The sequence below is a fragment of the Pteronotus mesoamericanus genome, unplaced genomic scaffold (assembly GCF_021234165.1).
Source record: "Pteronotus mesoamericanus isolate MK-2021 breed Mesoamerican mustached bat unplaced genomic scaffold, CSHL_Meso_final scaffold_45, whole genome shotgun sequence".
Taxonomy (NCBI): domain Eukaryota; kingdom Metazoa; phylum Chordata; class Mammalia; order Chiroptera; family Mormoopidae; genus Pteronotus; species Pteronotus mesoamericanus.
In genome coordinates, this window is record NW_026555317.1 from 847,492 (window position 1) to 865,181 (window position 17,690).

General features: G+C 34.6%; 1 pseudogene; it reads left to right on the forward strand.

Moving 5' to 3' along the window:
- The first annotated feature begins 7,068 nt into the window (after positions 1-7,068).
- On the forward strand, positions 7,069-11,650 carry LOC129086816 (60S ribosomal protein L9-like; annotated as a pseudogene).
- Positions 11,651-17,690: the final 6,040 nt, after the last annotated feature.

A 17,690-nucleotide genomic window follows, 5' to 3' on the forward strand; every position in this document is an offset into this window, starting at 1 on the left:
ATTTGCTCAAGCTATTTTAGGTCCTGGGATACAGGTCTGTCCAGAAAATATCTAGCCATTATTAACGAGAAAAGTTTGTAAACTGACAGCTGAGAAGAGTGGACTGGAATTCACATTCATGAACAATGACAATTTCACTGTCTTACTCAATAGGGGTGGTAGATGCTGTTGAGTAAGCATGTGTCCTGTGTGGCCATTGCATTCAAAATGACTGAATGGTTAGAGCAATGAATCTCCATAAAATTCTGCATTAGGCTTAAACATTCCTCTGCAGAATCTATTCAGATGACTCAGAAGGCTGTAGCTAAGAGCAACTGGTGATTGGCAGCTTCATCACAATGTGCCTGCTCAATGCATCATGTCTTGTGCAGAGTTTTTTTGAGAAATATCAAATCCCCCAGGTGATTTAGTCCCCCTACAGCCCAGATTTGGTGCCCTGAAATATCTGGCTTTTCCCAAAACTGCAACCAGCTTTGAAAGAGAAGAGATTTCAGACCATCAATGAGATTCAGGAAAGTATGTTGGGACAGCTGATGATGATTCCAACAAAGGATTTTGCAGAGTGTTTTGAACAGTGGAATTCTGGGAGAACTGTGTGAGGTCCTAACGTGCTCAGTTTGAGGGGGAATGAGATGTCATTTTCTTATGTACAATGTTTCTTGTATCTTCTTCAATAAATGTTTCTAGTTTTAGTACCTGGCTGGATACATTCTGAACATACTTCATATTTTCAATACATGGAAGATCCTTGACATATTTAATTTTGAAGCAGGAGCAAGAATTGTCATTATAGCTGTATAGTGTTCCATTGCCTTTTGCTGTATACAAAGTTATGGAGTAATTAAAATATAACTAACTTTTCCTTAATAACTTAATTAAGTTTACTAAGATGTTCTTTGATTCAGAGGTAATAGACAGAAATGTATAAAAATATATATAAACAAAGCGAAGCATAGAAAAAAATGCTACTGCTAACATTAACTACTGTGTAGTTGTTAACCTAAATGTATTCACTATTAATTTCCTTAACCCAATCCAAGCAATCAAACAAGGGACTCTTGAGTCACAATGTTATTTCCTAAAATATCCAATGCAATTTTTGAATGTTATTAGATATAAACATGGGTTTTCGGTATTATTAAAATAGCAAGATAGCCATTGACACTAATACTACCAAACATACCTAAACTGGGCTTTATAGTTACCTGGGAGAAATTGCACACCTATACTGGTTGTCAGTTACTAGTAGGTAAAATCCTGCTATAGTGAGCTTACTTGAATACTGCCACTACTTACATACCCATCTGGTCCCCTAGATATCTCTTTGGTAAAGAAACTAAAGAATTAATTCTTGGCACACCTGGCTTATCTAGGATCCTGCTCTAGCTGTAAGGTCATCATCTGTTCTGATGGATTAGAGACTGCTCAAGTTCTTGAATATTGCCTTTGTTCTAAACTATCCTCATTTGAACTCCTGATAATTTTTGGAAGGTGATACAGCCACAAAAGGCAAGGAGAAAAGAAAACAGAAGAGCATTTTTTTTGCTTTTAATCTATATATGATGCCAAAACTCAGAACTTTAGGAAATGAACTGAATTATATGCAGCAACATGTTTTTTGCTAAGCTAATTTGGTCTAAATAGCTTTATATCAAAACAACACACTTAATAACTACAGGAGAGTACATTCAAGAAGAGAAAGAAAGCAAAGAGCTCAGGATTTAGCATTTGCCTCAAGAGCCTAGTGATGATCTGGCTTATGTTACTAGGCTACTGCTGGGTAGAGTCTCCCTTCTGACTGACAGGTGGGAGGAGGGAAAACAAGAGACACCTGGGCCTGCACACAGATGACATGCCTTGGGAGCCATTGGTGCTTAGACAGCATAAGTACAAGACAGAAAGAGGCTTCTGAAAGCATGCCTGGATCTCATCTCATATACGAGGCTCGGGCTGACTGCAACATAATGATATGGAAAGGAGGGGCGGAGAGACAGAGAGAGCCACCTCTGTGCACATCAGATTCAGCACACTTTGATCCTGTCAGTAGGTAACCATTGTGTAATCTGTCACTAGACTTAGTATTAATGACAAATAAAGTTGTCTCAATGAGTTAAGAATTTCACCTTATTCATGCCTACAAATATTATAGGGAAAATAAACATAGAATTTTCATATGTTTCTTATATCTTGCACATCATACTTTTTAAACTTATTTATGCATAAATGTTGAAGGTTACAGGGTTGGGTCTACAAAGAGGAATGTTGATCCCTAAGGCAAGAAAGGAGTGGACAGTTGAAGTTTGGAATTTTATTCTTAGTTTTAGAAACATGATTTTTTTTTTCCCCACATGTATTTTTGCCCAAGTTTTCAAAAGAACTAATGCATAAACTAGAATTTCTTCTATCCTGTACAGAATCAGAGCAAGAAGAGTTACCTGGAGGTTTTTGATGGAAACAAGCTATGGGGTCTGTAATACCCAGCACTGCTATAAAACATATGTGAAATCTATTTTAAAACACCTTTGTTTGAGCACAAGACCCTCTGGAGAGAGCTCAAGACACACTGATAAATACCTACACTTAGGAAAGCTCACTTCATTTCATTGATTTTATTGTACATAAAGTTATCTACATTATAATGTCTTTAATTTTAACCAGGTTTAAGATTATCTAGTAGTTATTTTAGATTTAGGTATATTGTCAGCCATCTATTTGCAGAATATGTATTGGGATGAATTGTTTCTTCAGATAAAAAATTAGATTTATTAGGCATTGATTTTTTAAAGCTTATCTGTTAAATGGTCATTTTATAATCATGCTCTGAAGAAAACTTCCTTTAGCACAATGTATTCCAAAAGCATTGTTGTGTGGAAGAAAAGGGGTCATATGTGAAATCTGAAATGCTCGGGGGAGGCCAGCATGGCAGCCTTGCAAACTCAGAGACCCAAACTAGCTGCATAGGATGATCTGAAATTAAAAAAAAAAAAAGTGGTACATTTACACAATGAGACATTGTGTAAATACCTGCATAAATGTAGGTATTTATGCAGCAGAAAAAAGAAGGAATTCCTATCTTTTATGACAACATGGGTGGAACTGGAGACTATTATGCTAAGTGAAATGATGGTGAAAAACAAATATATGATCTCACTTATAAGAGAAAACTAATGAATAAAATAAATTAATGAGCAAAATAGAACCAGAGGTATAGAATCATAGAATAGACTGACAGCTCTAAGAGGGGAGGAGAGAAGAGTTGACTGAATGTAAAAGATGAAGGGATTATTCAAAAGGCATATGAAGGATCCATGGACATGGACAACAGTATGGGAACTGGATGTGGGAGTGTAAGGCGGGCTCGGGGGAGAAAGGCAAAAGAGGAAAAAAATGGAATGACTGTAATAGCATAAACGATAAAATATTTTAAAAAAATTTTCTAATTAAAAGCAGTTCATGGCAGGTAGTTATGTCTTAGGTTGTTTTATGGTTGGCCAAAACGTTCATTTAGTTTTTTTTCCATAAAATAAAAGACACATTCTTCCTTTTCACCAATAACTTTATTGATTTGGATATTTTGAGTGTATTGGCTATCTCCAATGTGATATAACATTGGTTGCTATCAATTAATGTCTCAATTTGATTACTATCAACTTCAACTGGTCCACCCTAACTGTGGGACAATTCCAGCAAGAAATCTCCAGCAGGAAACTTTGCAAATCACTTTTGACACATTCGACCTGTCACAGCACCTTGTCAATACGCTGAACAAATCTGTTTTTGCAGTTCAGTTACATTTTTACTTTTCTTGACATAACAAAGCATGATATGCCAAAAACATTGCATATTTTCTTCCACCTTCAATATTAAAGTGGCTACACAAAAATTTACCAATTTTGATTTTTTTTTTGCATGCTGATATGACAGCTGCCACAATCGAATCTAACAAAATTGTAGCAAATGAAGTTAAAGGCAATTAAGTGCTAACAGAGCCATACTATAGAAAAAAGCAAAAAGAAATTTTTGGCCAACCCAATATTTTTCCCTAGCAAAGTTTGATTTTTTTCCTTAACTGAACCTGACTGTTACATCTCTTTGCATCCATGATAACATGCCTTTGGAATGTCAAATTTCCTTTTTCTGGACCCTGTAAAGCACAGGTACTGTACCAGGGGGAAACCACAAATCCCTTCATTGTTATTGTTGTCATGTTAATGTGTTCATTTTGGGCTGTTAATTATCCTGTACCCATCTGTGTAAAAGATATGAATATACTTTTACTTTTTATCCCTGTCCCACTTCCCCCATCACTTTGCTTCCTCCAGCCTCCCTATTCTGTCACCAATGGATTTCATGTAACCCGCTTACACTTTCCTCTTTTGATTGTAATGTATATAATAAAGTGTAAAGTTGCCATTCTTCGTACCATTTTTCTCAACTTGTTGAGGTTTTGCTTCCCTATAGTTGTCTTCAGTTTGCCTCATATAAACTCACAAAAATTCTCTACAGGTTTGAATGTTTCTTACATTGACAGTTGAATAATCAAATCCATACAAACTTCGAGAATATTCAGGGTTTTTACTTAAAATTTTTATGTTGTTTTGGTATTTGTCTTATTCTGCTCAACTTATTCTGCTCACTCTGTCATATATTTATACCATCCATTATTTCTTCTAGTCATCCCCACCTATAGACTTCTTAGTCACACTTCATCCTTAATTTAAGGTTTTGTCACTTTGACTCATTGTTTTTCTCGTTACCTCAAATCCAGTAATCTATCATACAAAGTGATTTCAGTGTCCAAGCAGAGGTCCAACATGTGAACTTTGTTTCTAACATTCTCAACTCCTGGAATCTTCACCCTGAGTCTATTTCAGCCATGTGTTTCCATAATTATCTAGAATGCCTTCAATCCCAAACTCTTAAAATCAAATATCCCATCCACTCATTGAAATTCATCCTTGCAGCTCTCAAATGTGGCTGCCCATAACATCTGTCTTGCAGCCTTCCCTAGAGCTCCAGTCTTATCACTTCTCTAAAGCCTGCACATTGATTAGCATTTTCCCCAAGCTCCACTGTTTTATATGCTCGATATTTCCTACATTCCCTATTTTTCTAAATTTAATGGTACATTATTTTAATTTTTCTCTTGCCAACATCTTCAATTTTTTAATTTAAATTTCTATGCATGCTTCCAATAAAACTGCAATTTTACAAAAGTCTAAATATTGGTGTCTCAGCTTTTCCACCAAGCTTTTAATAACTGCTGGAGAAAACAAATTTTATGCAGACTTGTGACATCATCCTCATGAATCATTTTGTATTATTCCAGTCCCAGTAACTATTTAAAATATTCTTTAATTTCCCCAAATAATCTGTTCTACTATATTTTCTCTTTATTCAAAACAACATGACAGAGTAAGAGAAGCCATTTCCAAGGAATATCATTAACTTTTTAAAACCATTTTATTTTAGAATCTTATCTCCTGGTGACATTACTTTAATATCCTCTTTCTCCTGCATCTGTCTGTGTATTCACCCAACCCATCAATGTTTGAACACATTTGATAGCCTCACACCTTTAAAAATCTATTTCTTGACTCCATGCTTTCCCTAAGATAATGAACAAAACAAACAAGTAAAAAACACTTATTTTTTTCAATCATTTCATGAATACCTTACCTGGCACAATTTCACATACTTGTTGTTTCTAATTTTTACTTTGCCTGTACTCCTACAATTAGGAAAATGAGCTGCTACTCCATGAATTCTGTTCTTGTCTGAGTCACAAAAGGCACATGTGCTGTTGATTCCAATAAACACTTCTTAGAATTGATCACACCTGACCTCTCTAAAGAAGCATTCTAATTAATTCTAATTAATAAAATGTATTTTGCCCTTGACTTCTAGATAGCTAAACCTTTGTTATCCTGCCACTGGTCCCAAAATTGTTTCTCAGAATCCTTGTTAGGTTCTTTTCTGTTACCCATTATTTAAATATTGATCTTTTTTTCTGAGTTTTTTTTTTTTTTTTTTGTCTTTGGAACTTCATTCTTACCATATATATTTCCTGGATAATGTCACTCAAATGTCTGTATCTGGGGAGGTGGTTTCAATATATACCCTAGAGGACATTCACATTAGTAAAAATTGACTGTAAAAAAAGTTATCTTTTCTTTAGAGACAGTTCCTTCAAACCACCTTTTTTCTAGGCATCTTGAAAGGTATTATAAGAATGTATAGGTTGAAAGTGCTACCTTGGAAGGTAATTATGTGCTAACGTTATTTTTTTGTTTTTTGTTTTTTATTGTAAACAGCATATATTAAAACTGCTATTGGGAATAGCCACTTGATACTCTAAACTCACAAAATATAAAATTGTCATCACCTCGCATCCCATCTATATTATCCAGGATAGTATAGTGGCTAAAATGAACAACTCTGAAATTGTACAAAATAAATAGTAACACATGTGATAAGTTGAATGAAAGAAGGCCCTTCAAAGATATCCAGGTACTAACCAACAACAATACAAAGATGCAAGGAAAATATGACCAGCAACACTGAAAGGAAAAGAAATCAACAGAGACAAGAGGGAAGGAGGGAGGGGTGGGCAGGGAAAAGGAAGGAAAGGGGAAAGTCAAGGAACATATAGCAAGGACTCATGGACAAAACCAAAGGGGAAGAATTGAGGGAGGGAAGGAGGGAGGGGACAAGGGAAAGTGGTGGGGGGGAGGCAGAGACAAATGTATTTAAAAATAAAGAAAGAAAGAAAGAAATCCTTGGAAAAAAAAACAAAAAAAATAAAAAAAACAAAAACAAAAGAAAAGAAAATAAGACCAGCAACACTGAAGGAAAAAGAAACCAACAGAGACAAGAGGGAAGGAGGGAGGGGTGGGCGGGGGGGAAAAGGAAGGGAAGGGGCAAGTCAAGGAACATATAGCAAGGACTCAAAAACAAACAAACAAACAAACAAACAAACAAAAAAAACAAAAACAAAGATATCCAGGTACTAATGCCCAGAACCTGTGAAAATGTTACCTTCCATATGAAGGGGATTTTTCAGCTATGATGGTTAATTCAGGATTTGGAAATGGAGAGATTGTCCTAGATTATCTGGGTGAGTACAATGTAATCATAAGGATTTTTATAAGCAAAGAGCAGAAGAGTCAGAGAAAAAGATCTAGGATAGAAGCAAGAGTAATAGAGAAAGGGTGATGGGAAGTTGCTATGCTGCTGACTTCAAAATAAAGAAGCCACAAGCCAATGAATATAGGAAGCTTCTACACACTGAAAAATGCAAGGAAATGAATTTTTCCTTGGAGTTCCCCCTAAAAAAGGCAGGCTTTCCAACAAGTTGATTTTAGATTCACAAGGCTCATATCCAACTCTGATCTGCTGAACTGTGGTCCAGTGAATGTATGCTGCTTTGAGCTACTAAATTTTGATCCAGCAGCAATAGAAAACCAATAAAAACAACCGGTTTCCCTTGTTCACCATCAAAAGATGCAGATTTCAGATAAGTTGAAGGTGTGGACTGATATCACCACAACAGGAAGAGAGATTCCACCATCATGCTTGAAGTTTTAAATGTATGGTAAAGCCCGGAAATAAGATTTATAACATCTGTATCCCATTCTAATTATAAAGGGGTCTAAGATGATAGTTTTGATGGATACCCAGAAAAAGTACCTAATACTAGTGAATGTCTAGCATGCCTCTGCCATTATCTGTCCTCCTGATAAACACTCATTTCATTCTTTCCCTTATCTATAAATAAACTCACTTTCTCCTTAAAAGATATTCACAAATTTCCATCCAGTCACTGCGGTCAAGCCAAAGTTAAGGATTTCTAGACAATACTCAATTATCTCCATTAAGTTTAGATATTTTCCCCCCTCTGGCAACCAGTAAACTGAAAAGATGTTATTTGTACTGTACTTTTATTTATACCCCATTATACAAAGATGTAATAGGGACAGGATAACCCTAATAAATTATGCGAATCAATAAATGTGAAAAATGCAATAGTCGGTACTTATTAGCAATTCTAAAATTCTTCTGAGCAGATATTGTAAGGGGCCCTTTCCTGGGAGTAGCAGAGATTTAATTAAGCCTTGATTCTACTTTCTGCCAGAAATTACCTTATATTCTCTTCTTCACAGTTACATTGTTGTAATGATCCTTTTAGAAAGATTATTAATTTTTTTTTATCAAGTTACTTCTGAAATATTGTTGTTCTCATTTTGGTCATCATTAGGTTCAGAGGGAGATGTTTTGTGATGCAAAACCAGAAAAACAAAGCAAATTTGAGTAAAGTGTCAAGAAGAGAATTTTGGGTAGAATTCCTGAAACATATATCAACAAGAAACAAATAACAGTTTAAAAGTTTCATCATAATAAAAAGGCCAAAGAAGTCACACACCCTGACCCCCTGACCCCTGCTAATGGAAAACAGACTAACTACAAAAAACTGTTCCAGAGTTAAAACAGATTCATGATCAGGAGGCAAGTTTTCAAAACTCTGTACCCTCCATAGAAGATAGTATCTACAGAATTATAACTAAAAAAAATGCTTTTTTGATACATACAAATAAGTATATGAGTATCAGTGCTTTTCTGTGTGTCATGAACCCACAAAAAAGAGGACTCTTCATAATGCTAGAGTGGTGGTCAAAATTAGATTGATGATCCTGAAGACTTACTATGATGGCATAAATTGTACTTAAAGTTGAGTTGTGTAGTATGTATACTATGATTATTTTTCCTTTTATGTCTCATTCCCTTTAGTTCTCCAAGACCAGTGAATTCCATGAAAAGTCCCAACATGTTTGCATATTTCAGTTGAAAATCAGAAGGGTGTCAAAGCATAAATATATCTTTAGGAGAAATTTTTGGCCACAGGCAAATGCTTAGAAATACTAACTCCAGCAAAGAGTGCCAGTATATTACCAACTCCTCAATAGTCAGATAAAAGCCATTTGCCCTCTCTGTCATCAGTCTAGAAAGAAGAGCAGGTCACCAGTTTTTGCAGGCTCCACAAAATATTCCTAAAATACAATATGTGCTTATGGACACTATGTCTTGTATGAGGTCATGTTTACTACATCACTCTTCAAAGAACCATATGATAAATCAAAAAAGAACATGTGTAATCAGATTAGTTTTTATCAAACAGAGAAAGTTTCCAAAAGACAGGGTGATTAGTTTAGGCAGAGGTTGAAATTGGCCATTATGACATTTTTTTCTTTGCCTATCTCATCCCCTTCACCAGGTAAAGAGTAAGGGGGAAAAAAATCAGGAATTAAGAAAACACATTTCCTTTCCATATGTAATTTAAACTCTAGCAAATGTATAACTTTATTAGAGTTACACTACAGTTTTTTTTCACCAATTGTAAATTTTAAGTAGGAAATTCAATTACTATCTGTTACAATTTCCTCACTGATTAAGAGAAATTAACACTTTTTGATTACTAAATTTCTTTACTACCTACAATTATGTGCAAGTCCTTTTATATTCAAGTTTTTTTTCTTCTGTCATACCCCTTGGCTATCAGGTCTAATGTGATGACATCTTTATTTATTTTTTCCTTGGTGAATTTGTTTGTGTAGCAATATAGCTTTCTTAACATGTAGACAACTAGAAGGATGTACAGTTGGGTTCTGCTAGGTGGGATGAGAAAAAAATGCCTTTAAGTTCAGCATAAACACATTAGCTACATGTGAAAATTTAAACAACCTAATTTACATAATGAACATTTTATGCCACATTATTTGCACCTGGTTTACAAATTTACTGAGCTTTTCACAACAATTACCAATGATCATATCAAAATGTCAAATATGCCCATGACATTTTGTTAGGCAGTTATGAAAAAAGATTTATTTTCCCATTGGTATTTGTTGACAGTTTAATTTGTTGCAATTTATTATGTAAGGAGAATTATTGAAATTTTTTCTTCTTATTTTTGTCATGGACAAAATGAAGAAGGAAAAAGGAGATGAAATTTTAGACCTCTCCATATCAAAACATTTAATACTTTGGCATAAAGAAATACATACATCTTTTGAAATATGTTTATGACAAAAATAACAGGCAAGTTAGAAAATGTAGATAAGAAATCAGCACACATTTTACCCCCTAAATCTCACTCCATAAAAATTATTGTTAAATTTATTTCTATTTCCCTCAGCATTTTATATTGTGCCTTTATTCTTAAATAAAATGAGATCAAACGTACAACCAATTTTGTAATTCTTTTATCACTATATCACAAATAAGTTTATTCAGATAGATATTTCTAGTAAAAATTTACTATTTATACTGTATTTCATTGAACTACTATAATTTACCTAAACAAAACTCTATGTAGATAATTATAGTATTCTTAATTTTACTGTTTTAATGAAGATAATGATGGATATACCAAGTTCAATCCTACCATAGAACTGTATGTATTTCTGTGACATAAATGCTTTGATTGTGAGTTCTTAGGTTAAAATTAATATAAAATTGAGCACTCTTTAGTATTACTAAATTGCTTTTAGCAATACTGCCAAAAAATACATATATATAGATGATATAGAAAAATATAGATATAGATATATAGATATAGATAGATGATATAGCTATAGATTGATATAGATATAGATTAGATATAGATATGGATGGATATAATGTGCTGAGAAGAATTGTTGAAACTTTAGTCAATGTTCTGGAATCTACTGAGTCACAGAAGATGGTAACAGAGATATCACAAAGATCCTGAAGTGTAATCTCAAATAATTAAGCAAAACAAAGGTTTCCCTCACATTAAACAAATATTGGGGTTTGAGATCAAATTCTCAGTGTAAGAGAATTTGCTGAACATAAATGAATATCAAAGAAATTCCAAAAGTAAGGAATTAAAGGTTTTCTAATAAAGCATGGTGAAAAAATCTGGAGCTGATAAATTTCCAAAATGTTTCTATTTCTGTGGAATCAGCCCATATTTAAAGTTTTCCAGCCATATGCATGACCATTATGGCTACAAGAACGTGATGACAAAAGACACTCTTTCTTTGCCACTTCTACTGCAAAGATAAAGACCCTTCTCAGCAATCAGACGGTCAACATCCCAGAAAATGTCCATATCACTCTGAAGGGGCGCACAGTTATTGTGAAGGGCCCCCGAGGCATCCTGAGGAGGACCTTAAATCACAACTTAGAACTCAGTCAGTCTCCTTGGAAAGAAAAAGAAGAAGCTGTGGGTTGACAAGTGGTGGGGAAATAAAAAGGAACTGGCTAGTGTTCCCACCAACTAAGGTCCTGCACAGAACAAGGGTGTTACACTGGGCTTCCATTGCAAGGTGAGATCTGTATATGCTCACTTCCCCATCAATGTTGTTATTCAAGAGAATGGTTCTGTTGTTGAAATAAGAACTTTCTTGGGCAAAAAATACATTTGCAGGGTTTGGATGAGGTCAAGTGTTGATTGTTCACTATCTCAGGTGAGAAAGATGAGTTGATACTGGAAGGAAAGGATATTGAACTTGTATTGAATTCAGCTGCTTTGATTTAGCAAGCTACAACAGTTAAAAACAAGGATGTCAGAAAACTTTTGGATGGTATCTATGTTTCTGAAAAAGGAACAGTTCAGGAGGCTGAGTAATAAGATTAAAGTTGTCCCGCTATGGAAATACAAGATGCTGAATAATTATTCACACTGATTTGTGATATTCCTGACATTTATTTGTGTAATTTCAAAGATGCAATGAAAGTTGTGTATTGATTTAGGGAAAAAAATAGTTTTCCAACTTTTCAATATTCTTTTTTTGTGTGTGTTTATGTGCTTTTTAAATTTTATTGTATTTTTTATTACCATTTATGCCCCTTATACCCTCATCTTCCTCCATGATCCTCAACCCTGTAATCACCATACTGTTGTCCATGTCTGTGAGTCTTTTTTTCTTTTTTGTTTAATCTCTCCACCACTCTCCCCAAGAGCTGTCAGCCTACTAGCTATGAGTCTGTCTCTATTTTGCTTGCTAGTTCTGATTGTTCATTAGATTACACATATGAGTGAATTTATATGGTATTTATCTTTCTTTGGATGGCTTATTTCACTTAACATAATGTTCTCCAGGTCTATCCATGCTGTTGCAAAGGGTAAAATTTTCCTTTTCCCCCTTTCCTCCTCCTCCTCCTTCTTCTTCCTTCTCTCCATCCCTCTCTTTCCTCTTCTCCTTCCCATTCTTCTTCTTCTTCTTCTTCTTCTTCTTCTTCTTCTTCTTCTTCTTCTTCTTCTTCTTCTTCTTCTTCTTCTTCTTCTTCCTCTTCTTCTTGTTAACCTTTCAATGTGTATGCTGTTGTTGATGACAGCTTTGATTAACCTGATCTTACTTCTTAAAGCATATATCAGAATTATGTCTGAGATTCATTTTCACACCAGAGGAAAATAAACTAGTTAGTTACAGAGGTGACACCCTGCCTTACATTGGTCATTTCTACTTAAAAGCCACAAGCCTAAATTTGGAATAAAACAATTTTCTCTTCTCTGGAGAGTGTGAGAAATATATCCTCTGGATGTATGTTAATTTATGCTAAATTCATATATTTCTTTCTTACCCAGTTTTGTGTCTTGATTTTGCTTTTTTAAAAATATAGACATCACTATTTTTTAATACAACAAATAAGAATGGCAGGGTTATTACAATAGCCAAGTGCTGGGAAGAGCTTAAGTGCTCATCAGTAAGTGAGTAGATCAAAAAACTGTAGTACATTTACACAATGGAACACTATGCAGCAGAAAGAAAGAAATCCTACACTTTGTGGTAGCATGGATGGAACTGGAGAGCATTTTGCTAGGTGAAATAATCCAGGCATTGAAAAACAAATATCATATGATCTCACCTATAAGTGGAACTTAATCAACAAAACAAACGAATGAGCAAAATAGAACCAGATACTTGGAAATAAAGAACAAACTGGAAAAGACCAGAGGAGCAGGGAGGGGAATAATGGGGGAAAGAAAGGGGAGAGGCAAGGAAAGGAACACAAATAGAGGACTTATGGGTACAGACAACGGTGAGGATTGACTGGAAGTGGTGGGGGGATGGGGTGAGCAATGGGGAAAAAGGTGGAACAACTGTAATTGAACTATAGTGAAAAGAATAATGGCATGTATCTCTATATAAACTCTTCTCTCATTTCCCTGTAGTTTAAATATTAATTTACCTGAGGTCTTCAGGGTATATTATAAAGGCAAAATAGATGATTTGAGCCATTTAATGTAGTCTTTCTATGAAGTTTAACACCAATATTGAATAATTGAAGACAATAATCAGTTGCTTTCAACCACCAATTTAAAATATACTGAATAAAGACCAAATCTTTCTGATATTGTTCAGGTTAGTTTATTGAAGTGCTGCTAACATTTACTGGGTACCAGCTATATGCCAGGTATTTGATTTGCTCTTTGGTTAAAGTCTTCCTCTTAGGGTCATGTTACCCTCCTAACTTTTAGATAATGTAAGCCTAAAATTTTTCTTAAATTTGTTGTTCAATTATAGATGTCCCAATTTCTTCCCCATTGGTCTCCCCTGCCCCATACAACCTCCACTCCCTCAGTCAATTTCTTCCCACTTGTCCATTACCATGGAGCCTTTAAACATGTTCCTTGACTAGACTCTTCCCCTTCTTTCTCCCATTATTCCTCTCCCTCCTCCCTTCTGGCCACTGTCAGTTTGTTGCTTATTTCCATGTCTCTGGTTCTATTTTGCTCACTTGTTTGTTTATTCATCAGGTTCCACTTACAGGTGAGATAATATGGTATTTGTCTTTTTCTGCCAAGCTTATTTCACTTAGCATAATGCTCTCCAGTTCCATTCATGTTATCATGAATGATAGGAGTTCCTTCTATCTTTCTGCTGCATAGTGTTTCATTGTGTAAATGTACCACAGGTTTTTGACCCACTCATTTACTGTTGGGCATTTATGCTCTTTCCAACACTTGGTTATTGTAAATTGTGCTGCTATGAACACTGGGGTGCATAGGTTCTTTTGAATTAGTGTTTCAGGGTTCTTAGGGTATAATTCTAGCAGTGGAATTGCTGAACAGAAAAGGCAGTTCCATCTTCAGTTTTTTGAGAAAAATTCCATTCTGTTTTCCAGAGTGGCTTCACCAGTCTGCCTTCCCACCAGCAGTGTACTAGGGTTCGTTTTCTCTATATCCTCATCAGCATTTGTTTGTTTATTTGTTAATGATGGCCATTCTGACCAGCATGAAGTGGTATCTTGTTGTGGTTTTAATGTGCATCTTTCTGATGGCTAATGATGCTGTGTATCCTTTTCGTATGTCTCTGGGCCCTGTGTGTGTCCCCCTTGGAGAAGTGTCTGTTCAGGTCCTTTGCCTATTTTTGTAATTGGGTTGTTTCCCTTCCTGATGTTGAGTCTTTATATATTTTGGAGATCAAACTCTTGTCCAAGATATCATTGGCAAGTATGTTTTCCCATATCGTTGGTTCCCTTTTCACTTTGATGATGTTCTCTTTAGCTATGCAGAAGCTTTTTAATTGATGTAGTCCCATTTGTCTATTCATTTCTTTATATCCTTTGTCCTAGGAGATATATCAGTGAAGATGTTGCTAGGTGGGATATCTGAAATTTTATTGCATGTGATTTCATCTAGGACTTTTATGGTGTCATGATATATTTAAGTCATTTACCCATCTTGAGTTTATTTTTGTGTATGGTATAAATTGGTGGTCAACTTTCATTTTTTTGCATGTACCTGTCCAGATCTCCCAGCACCATTTATTGATGAGGCTATTTTTACTCAATTTTATGCTTCTTCCCCATCTGTCAAATATTAATTGGTTATAGAAACATGGGTTTACTTCTGGATTCTCTATTCTGTTCCATTGATCTATGTGTCTGTTCTTATGCCAGTACCATACTTTTTTGATTACAGAGGCCTTGTAATATAATTTTATATCAAGCATTGTAATCTCTCAAATTTTGTTCAACTTTCCCAAAATTGCTGAGGCTATTCAGGGTCATCTATGGTTCCATATAAATTTTTGAAATTTTTTTTTCTATATCTGTGAAATATGTCATTGGTATTATGATAGGGATTGTGTTGAATCTATGGATTGTTTTGGGTAGTATGAACATTTTAATGACTTTAGTTCTTCCAATCCTTGAATATGTTATATGCTTCCATTTATTTGTATTTTCCTTCATTTCTTTCTTTAGTGTTTTGTAATGTTCTGACTACAGACCTTTTACCTCCTTGGTTAAGTTTATTCCTAGATACTTTATTTTTCTTGTTGCTTTAGTAAATGGGATTCTTTCCTAGTTTCTGTTTCTGGTATTTCATTGCTTGTTTCTGGTATTTCATTACCAAAACGCCTTCAATTTCTGAATATTGACTTTGTATCCTGCCATTTTACCAAATTCATTTATTTAGTTTACTAGTTTTTTTGATGGAGTCTATGGGGTTCTCTCTGTACACTATCATGTCATCTGCAAACAATGACAGTTTTACTTCCTTCTCTACAATTTGGATGACTTTTCTTTCTTTTTCTTGTCTGATTGCTGGTGCTAGAACTTCCAATACTATGTTGAATAACAGTGGTGAAAGTGGACATACTTATCTTGTTCCTGATGTTAGTAGGAAAGTTTTTATTTTTTGCCCATTGAGTGTGATATTGGCTGTAGGTTTCTCATATATGGCTTTTATAATGTTGAGGTATGCTTCCTTTATTTCCATTTTGCTGAGTGTTTTTATCATACATTGGTGCTATAGTTTTTCACATGCGTTTTTAGCATCTGTTGATATGATCATGTGATTTTTGTCTTTCTTTTTGTTTATGTGATACATTATGTTTATTGATTTGTGAATTTTGTATCATCCTTCCATCCCTGGAATGAATTCCACTTGATCATGGTAGATGATATTTTTAACGCATTGCTGTATGTGGTTTGCCAATACTTTGTTGAGGATTTTAGTGTCTATATGTCCATCAGCAATATTGGCCTCTACTTTTCTTTCTTTGTTTTGTCTTTATCTGTTTTTGGAATTAGGATAATGCTGGCCTCATAAAAGGATTTTGGGAGTCTTCCTTCTTCTTGAATTTTTTGTAATAGTTTGAGCAGGGTAGGATTTAGCTGCTCCCAAAATGTTTGGTAAAATTCACCCGTGAAGCTGTCCATTCCAGGGCTTCTGTGTACCAAGAGTTTTTTGATTACTGCTTCAATTTCACTAATTGTTATTGGTCTACTCAGGCTTTCTCTTTCTTATTGATATAGTTTTGTAAGATTATATGTTTCTAGAAATTTGCCCATTTTGCTCAGTTTGGCATATAGTTATTCATAATAATTTGTTAGAATCCTTTGTATTTCTTTGGTATCAGCTGTTACGTCTCCTCTTTTGTTTCTAATTTTATTTATTTGGGCCCTCTATTTTTTTCTTGATGAGTCTAGTTAAAGGTTTATTGATTTTGTTTATCTTTTCAAAGAACTGGCTCCTGGATTTAGTGATCCCTTTAATTGTTCTTCTAGTCTCTATGTCATTTAATTCTGCTCTAATATTATTTCCTTCCATCTATTGCATCTGGGCTTTGTTTGTTGTTTGTTGTTGTTCTTCTAGTTCTTGTAAATCTAGGGTTAGGTTGTTTATTTGGAATTTTTCTTTTTTTCTTTTTTTTTAAGGTAAGTCTGTATTTCTATGGACTTCCCTCTTAGGACTGCCTTTGTTGTGTCCAATAGGTTTTGGTCTATTGGGTGTTTATTTTCATTTGTTTCCAGAAACTTTTGATTTCTTTTTTTTAATATTTTATTTATTTATTTTTAGAGAGAGGAAGAGAGGGGGAGAGAGAGGTAAAGAAACAATAATGTGTGGTTGCATTTCGCGCATGTGCCTGACTAGGAATTGAACCGGCAGCCCTTTGGTTCGCAGGCTGGCTCTCGGTCCACTGAGCCATACCAGATAAGGTTGATTTATTTCTTGATCTTATTATTAAACCATTCATTGTTTAATAGCCTGCTATTCATTTCCCATGAATTTGAATGTTTTTGATTTTTTTTCTTGAAGTTGGTTTCTCATTTCAAGCCATTGTGATCCAAGAAAATGCTTGATATGATTTCAATTTCCTTATATTTTTTTGAGACTTGTTTTGTGTCCTACCATGTGTTCAACCTTTGAAAATGTCCCATGTGCATTTGAAAAGAATGTATATTTTGCTTCTTTGGGGTATAAGTTTCTATATATATCATTTAAGTCCATTTGATCTAAAGTGTCATTCAGTGTTGATTCTTTGTATAGAAGATCTATCCATTTTTGACAGTGGGATATTAAAATCTCTACTATAAGTGTGTTAATGTCTATATCTTTCTTGAAGTCTCCAATATTTTTCTTACATATTCAGGTGCTCCTATGTTGGGTGCATATGTATTTACAATGGTTAGGTCTTCTTGATGGATGTTTCCCTTAATTATGATGAAGTGTCCTCCTTTTTCTCTTTTTATGACCTTTTGAAATCTATTTTATCTGGTATAAGTATTGCTACCCTGACTTTATTTTTAATTGTCTATTTACTTGGAATATTTTTCTCCATTCTTTCACTTTTGAACTTTTTTTTGGAAGTAAGTATCTTGCAGACAGCATATATATGCAGATCATATTTTCTTATCCTTTCCAATATCCTTTG